Source organism: Poecilia reticulata, linkage group LG13 (genome assembly GCF_000633615.1).
Source record: "Poecilia reticulata strain Guanapo linkage group LG13, Guppy_female_1.0+MT, whole genome shotgun sequence".
Lineage (NCBI taxonomy): Eukaryota > Metazoa > Chordata > Actinopteri > Cyprinodontiformes > Poeciliidae > Poecilia > Poecilia reticulata.
Window position 1 is genome coordinate 2,642,393 of NC_024343.1, and position 6,320 is coordinate 2,648,712.

Here is a 6,320-nt window from a genome sequence, read left to right on the forward strand (position 1 = left end):
TGCAACATTTGTTGCATTTTCAGGCGGTGTGGTTCGCTTTTACTCCAACCAACCAAGGGGTTGCGGTGGCGCTGCATCAAAAACCACTGAGGAAATGATCCAAAAACCTCTGAAGAAGACAAAAGCACAACTTCCTCCTTTGCAAAACATAAACAAAAMTGAAGTGGCGTCAGACGTTAGCAGTTATAGTATTTCTAGTATTTCTGTTTTGTCGTTGGTAAGAGACCATGAGTCATTTCTCCCGCTAGCGCTAGACTTCGTTTGTTTTGATTGTATTTACCTAGAATGCCCTGCGCTATACTCCACTTCCTGCTTTTGTAGCGGTCTCTGGTCYGTTYGGTATTCACATATGCATTCGAACTGCACAACAGTTTACTTCAACCGAATAGAGACTTAACGTTTTTGGTCGAACCAGAGGYCGCCTTTTTGGTCCGCATCAGAGTTYGATTGCACATTCAYATCTCCCCAAACTTTCYAGCCAATCAAAGTAGAGTTTGATTAAAGCAGACCTGTAACAATTCAAAATGTGGAACATGGTCTGAATTTKTTTTCTCAAGAAAATTTWATTTCCTTTCTCTTTTGTCCACAACACAATCTTTAATTTGTTCCTGTATTGTTTCTCAGTAAAACATTACCCTTTGACATATCAACAAAAGTCCATCTGTAATTAAATACACCTGTTTCTGGCTATGCAGGAGAACTGAAAGTTGGTCAAATCCTCTTACTCCTATTTCCCAAAACATGAAACACAAAGATCCTGGCATCTTTAACAACATGTTCAGTTGTTCCATCATGCCAAAAGAGCCTCTCCTCTTGCCACAACTTGGCCATTTGAAGTTTTCTGGGGGTTTTTCACTTCTCCCATGCCCCCATCTCCATTGTAAACATAAACCCTCCAGAGGCGAACCGCACAGCTTTGTGAGTGCTTTCCTCTCCCTCGCAGCTGCTTGTCTGCATGCAACCGCTGCTCACGAGTGAGTGCTCCCAATCCTCTCTCTCCTCATAAAGCCAAGTGCCTCGCTGTAGACGTTTCACAGATAAGTGGTTTATTTCTCCCCGTTCTCCCCCCCATCCACGGCAGTGGACCTCAGACAAATTTTTTGTCACATGTCATAGCTTGGTCTCTTGARCTCTGTTTGTATGTGACCATACGAAGAGGGGGGCACATTTCCTCCYAAATACTGCAGCTAGTCATAAAACCCACGATGATATTCAGATGAGCGACAGCGAAAAGAAGATGAAGAAGATATCAGCCCTCATCTCAGTTTATACTGTCAGATGATGAAACACGATCCCCTCCAGCCACCACTCCCCCGACCCCCACCACCACGTCCCCTCCATCTCTCCTTGAAGATGGATAACGAAAAGTAAAGTCAAGGACAGAGAGAACCAGTGAGGGTTTTGTTTACACAAGCAATAGGGAAAGTGCTATTTCAAAGACGGTGAGAGAGAGGCAGAGAATAGAGRGGGGAAGCAAAAGGACGGCGTAAATAGATACAGAGGAAAAATACAGGAAAGGAAAACAATGGKTGTTGGGCTGCATTAAAGCAAAAATCCACTTCTAATTAGGATCTGGAAGAGCGGCTGGATTACAAACCACCTCTGTGCGGTCTTTACGTTTCAATGCCGTCAATGGTAGAGGCATACGGATATAAAGAACATACACTCCATACATTAGTCTTACCGTACTAAACTTACTGTTCAGAGKTTTGGGGTAATGCATCAGTTGTAAGGTTGAATATATCTATCATATCAATTCACTTTTCTTACATACAAGATTTAATTTCATAGATCTGATTAATAAGGGGCAGTATTATGTATTTTTTGGCGTATTCTGCAATTTTATAGCACAATGCAGGAACTATGATACATTCAGTTGTTATAAAAATTTGTCATATATAAAATATGACTTGAAAAGAAATTTTACTTCGTAATTTAAAGCCTTGAAAATGGGCCTCTGTCTCTTTAAGGCACTACTCTTTTTGAAGGTCCGCCTGAAGTTTCACTAAGAAGTAGTTTAATGAGCTCAGAAGATGCACAGGGAAAAAAAAAAAAAAGCAGGAATGAACAAGGATGCAGATGCCAGCAGTTTGCATTTGTTTTTGGACAGGGTTAGAGGTTTCCTCTCGTCAGCTGCATCACAGCAGGTGTAGCAGTGATCAAAGACATAAACAGAAATTTTCTTCATAGCGCACTCCAGGTTCTGACAAGATTGAGGTTTTGGTAAAAACCTTAGAAACAACATGTAACTACCTGAGAGGAATCGTGTTGGTGGTGTTTTTACAATAAAGAGTGATGCAGATGATTTTACGGCACAGCTGCATGAGACAAAAAAATTGAATTTATCATCTGGTTAATTGGAAGAGATAAAAATCATAGTTGTAAAAATTATTAATTGAAAGGTAAAAATATGTCAAAAACATACACCACCTAGTAAATAGTRAAATTTTCATTTAGTAAATGAAAGCAGATCTTTTATTTTTACTTCCTCCTCCTTCCATGGCCAGAATTAACCACAGGTTTCAGCAGAGGGTATTTTTTCCTACTTTATCAACATATTGCAAACATGAGCTGTTTTTCCATTGCACAAATTCGAATTACAAGAATAAATCGGCTTTATGGAAACCCGGCAATTTTGAAAAAGATACTCACTAAAAAGTTTTTTGCGTTAGAATGAGGCAATTTTTCAGCTGTGTCAAAATCAGTGATGCAGTATTTYGGCAAAACTGCAAAGGAAAAACGTCTTTTCATCACGAGTCGTGATGAAAAACCGAATGTGTCTACTAGAAGAAAAGACRAAGACGACGACAGGAAGTGGTGKGRGCCATGTTTTTTACTAACTCATCAAGTGAACAAACTTATTCACATGTTATTTTTAATTGTGTTTCTTACTTAACAGATAACATATTTTTTGTCGAAATAACGACAAAACTTTGCAAAACGCATTTGTAACGGAAACACAGCTACAGTCTGGTCTGTCAACTTGGATAGATGTGCACATATTTGAAAGGATGTTCCTGGAGTCCTTTCAAATATGTGAAGGACACCTTCACATATTTATGAATGCATTCTTAGGCGTGCATAATGCATGCTTAGCGATATTTGCTTGGCGGAGCTATCTTAAAAACAGCTCTGTCTTTGCGACTTGTCTGAGAGAAAGTGCACACTCAGGTTTGAACACATCTGTAGTTGCTGTCAACATTATCACCGCCTTTTTGAGATGCGGTGGCCTTTATATAGAGCAGCCTGACAGGAAAATGAAGTAGAGAGGAGGGGAATTGTAACCTTGACAGGTGCATTAAGGACCAACATCCTCCGTATGTGGGGCGTCCAATGGCTTCAGCATTTYGTAGTGATATAGTTTGCGTGATATCWCAACGCTGTTACRTAATCATAATGGATAAGAAGGAAATCCTCAGTTGAAATTATGGGCAAAACAATGAGAAACTAAAATAAAATAAAAAATAAGTGATGCTAACTCTCTGGAAGTAGAAATTGAATAAGTTGAAGACTATTCTTTTGGTTTTGTGTGCGGTGCAGGGCTCCTTCACAGCAGACTGATCAAGCCTCATGAAGCGCCCTGCCTTGCATATCTCCGCACTGGGGCTATTATCTTCACACCTCTCTGCTCTCACCACCACAGATGTTACCTCCTCACCATGTCACTCCTCTCTCACCCACCTATTCTCCTCTTTACCCGCAGGCAGCGTTGCTGGTGGGGCTGATTGGGAGGTTAAGCTGGGCCCCAGTCAACCATGGGAAGCAATCATGGCGAAAGCACAAACTCAAACAGTCCAAGTGTGTCAAAGGGATTTTTTTNAACTTACTGTGAGGAATTAGGATCCTTTGGAGAACTCTAGGTAAGAGTTTAAAGCCCGCCGCATTAGCTCTGGTTGCGCAGCTCAATGTGAACCGCAGGAATAATTTGTAGCGAATTCAGAGGTCGCGTTGTGGAGTGGTGAGAATGATTCATCTTTGTGAACGAACAATTATATGCGGCGTTTACGTCTCAACATGCTGCCCTGCGTGTGGCTCTGTGTCTGTCTTCCCTGTAAAGTTTATGTCTGAGGTCCCGGTTGGCCGGAGCGTTTGTGGATAAGCAGCGCTAACCTCATCATGCAGGTTCAGCCCGGTGAGGAGCTTTAACCCTCTTCTCGGAGTCACGCATCATGCTGATTTTAGATTATTTTATTATTATTTTTAGTATTATTTTACCATTGCGTGATGCATCAAACCATATGCGTTGTCTACTTAGTGTTAATACGCGCGGCGCACAGAGATCTGAGAAACTCGTCCCGTAAACTCGACCAAYCAGAATAGTTTCTGTGACGCTTATTAAAAACTCAACAGACACAAAATGAAAGAGTTACTAAAGCCACATTAGCAGCATTGAATTAAATCTCCCATTTGTTGCGCATCTCTGCGTAGTGCAGCAGATTCCAAGGCCGGTCCAAGGCTGTGTGAGGCCTGGAGCAGAATTAGATTTAGGGGCCCCTTTTGTTGCTATAAATATCAGCACCTCTAACAGCTTCTCTATTAGATTTAGTGAAATATGGGAGAAGGGAGTAGTTTAATTGGCCAGCCTAAAAAGCAATAAGTTATAATCGCAGTTTACTAATTTGTATTTGTAAATTCAAAGATTAAACTCATAGCATCAGATTGTTACTATGGTAACAAAACAATCTAACTATAAATATTATTTGAAGTTTTACAAAGTAAACTTGTCAGCTCCTTAAAATCTTGTACTTAAATGTTAAACAATTTAAAATCATTTAATTTATATATGCCTAAAGAACTGAATAAAATTTAACAGCATTGATAATCTCAATAAACAAATGTTACATTTATGGATCTGTGGTCTGTTTTAAAATATTAGCGTTTATGGGGCCCCGGAAGCCCTGGGGGCTTGATGGAGCTGCTGACTTAATTTGGATTAAACAGAAGTGCAATTTTTTTGCTTTTAGACTAGTTGCAGGTTTAAAAAGCATTTCACTGGAGATGTTTTCCTGTAACATATAATTGCACAGCAATACTTTTACATTTCCTGTCAAYTTAATATCTTTTAATACAAAAACACAGTGGACCGCCAGTAGACCGCCTCGATGCACCGACCACTGGGCTYAGCAAGTTTTCTGGGGGAAACCCTGAAATCCCATTTCTTTCTTTTAGATGAATGACGGTAATATGGCTTTTATTTTGAAAGTCACAATTTCTTTTTCTTCACATCATGAGTACACTTGTGCGCCTCAGCTAATGCTGAGCTTTCAAGAAATTAACTATGCACTATATGTTTTTGTTTTAGACTCGTGTCGTAATGCTGTCCCATGAAACTGTTTATTTACTAAAGGTTATAAGAATCTAGTGCTCACTCATGGATACGTCCAACATGGAGTCACCCCTGGTATATTTACTTGATTGGAGCTCCTGTTGATGAGACGACTCTGTGAGAAAGTCGGTTGTTTCCAAGGGAATGCGAAAAAATGTATCCTTGGTGAGCGTTCTCGCTCTGAACGATAATAAGGTCAGAGCTGTAAGAAAATCTACACATGGTCTAGTTTTATTTGGTAATCATCTTGAAACTCTTATTTACTCTAAAGTAATACTGTGTTGGAGGAATGTAACTCTTTTACCTTCTCCTCAAAGCTGTTAAAGGTCCTTTTCACACCCTGTTTTTGWTGGCGAGATAAAATCMAAAGACTGACGCTGGTGGCCCAAAAGCTCAATTTAACTCTTGAATTAATGTCTGCAATGCTTTAGAAAAGTATTGGCTTCACTTCATATTTCTTCTTCTTTTGCTTTTATGTTACTCTTGACTACCTCAGATTGTTTATCAAATTTTAATATCACTACAGACATCATGAGTAAGTACATAGAACACTTTTTAAATAATAAATTATTATTAAGAGGCTCGTAAAAAGTAATAACCCTCATTGATCAATTATGAAATAAGCACAGTTCTTAAAGTATTGTATTAAATTTCACTACTACACCCAGACCTGGTTATTATTGTTGGGGAAAGAAAAAGGAACTTTAGGCAGTCAAAACTGTGTTGTGAAAACAAACATCATTTCATAAAAGGAACATCAGCCAAACATGGTGGTGGTAGTGTGATGGTTGGGGCCTGCGTCATGAGCTGGATGACTTTTAAAGGGACAGAATTATGTAATAGCTCCACATCATGTTATGATGTTGTTCTCTCCAACAAAAACACACCTGGAGAGTTGTTCTGGCAGCTGAAGGAGGAACAGCTKATCCTGCTCTCTCCTGTCCTTACTGATAACTGCCTGTGAATTATTTTTAAAGTCACAATTTTTATGGTT

General features: G+C 39.6%; 1 protein-coding gene across 1 annotated transcript in view; it reads right to left on the bottom strand.

Moving 5' to 3' along the window:
* The window catches only part of rtn4rl1b (reticulon 4 receptor-like 1b), a 253,577-nt gene that overhangs the window by 33,294 nt on the left and 213,963 nt on the right, over positions 1–6,320 (bottom strand). The window lies entirely within an intron of this gene.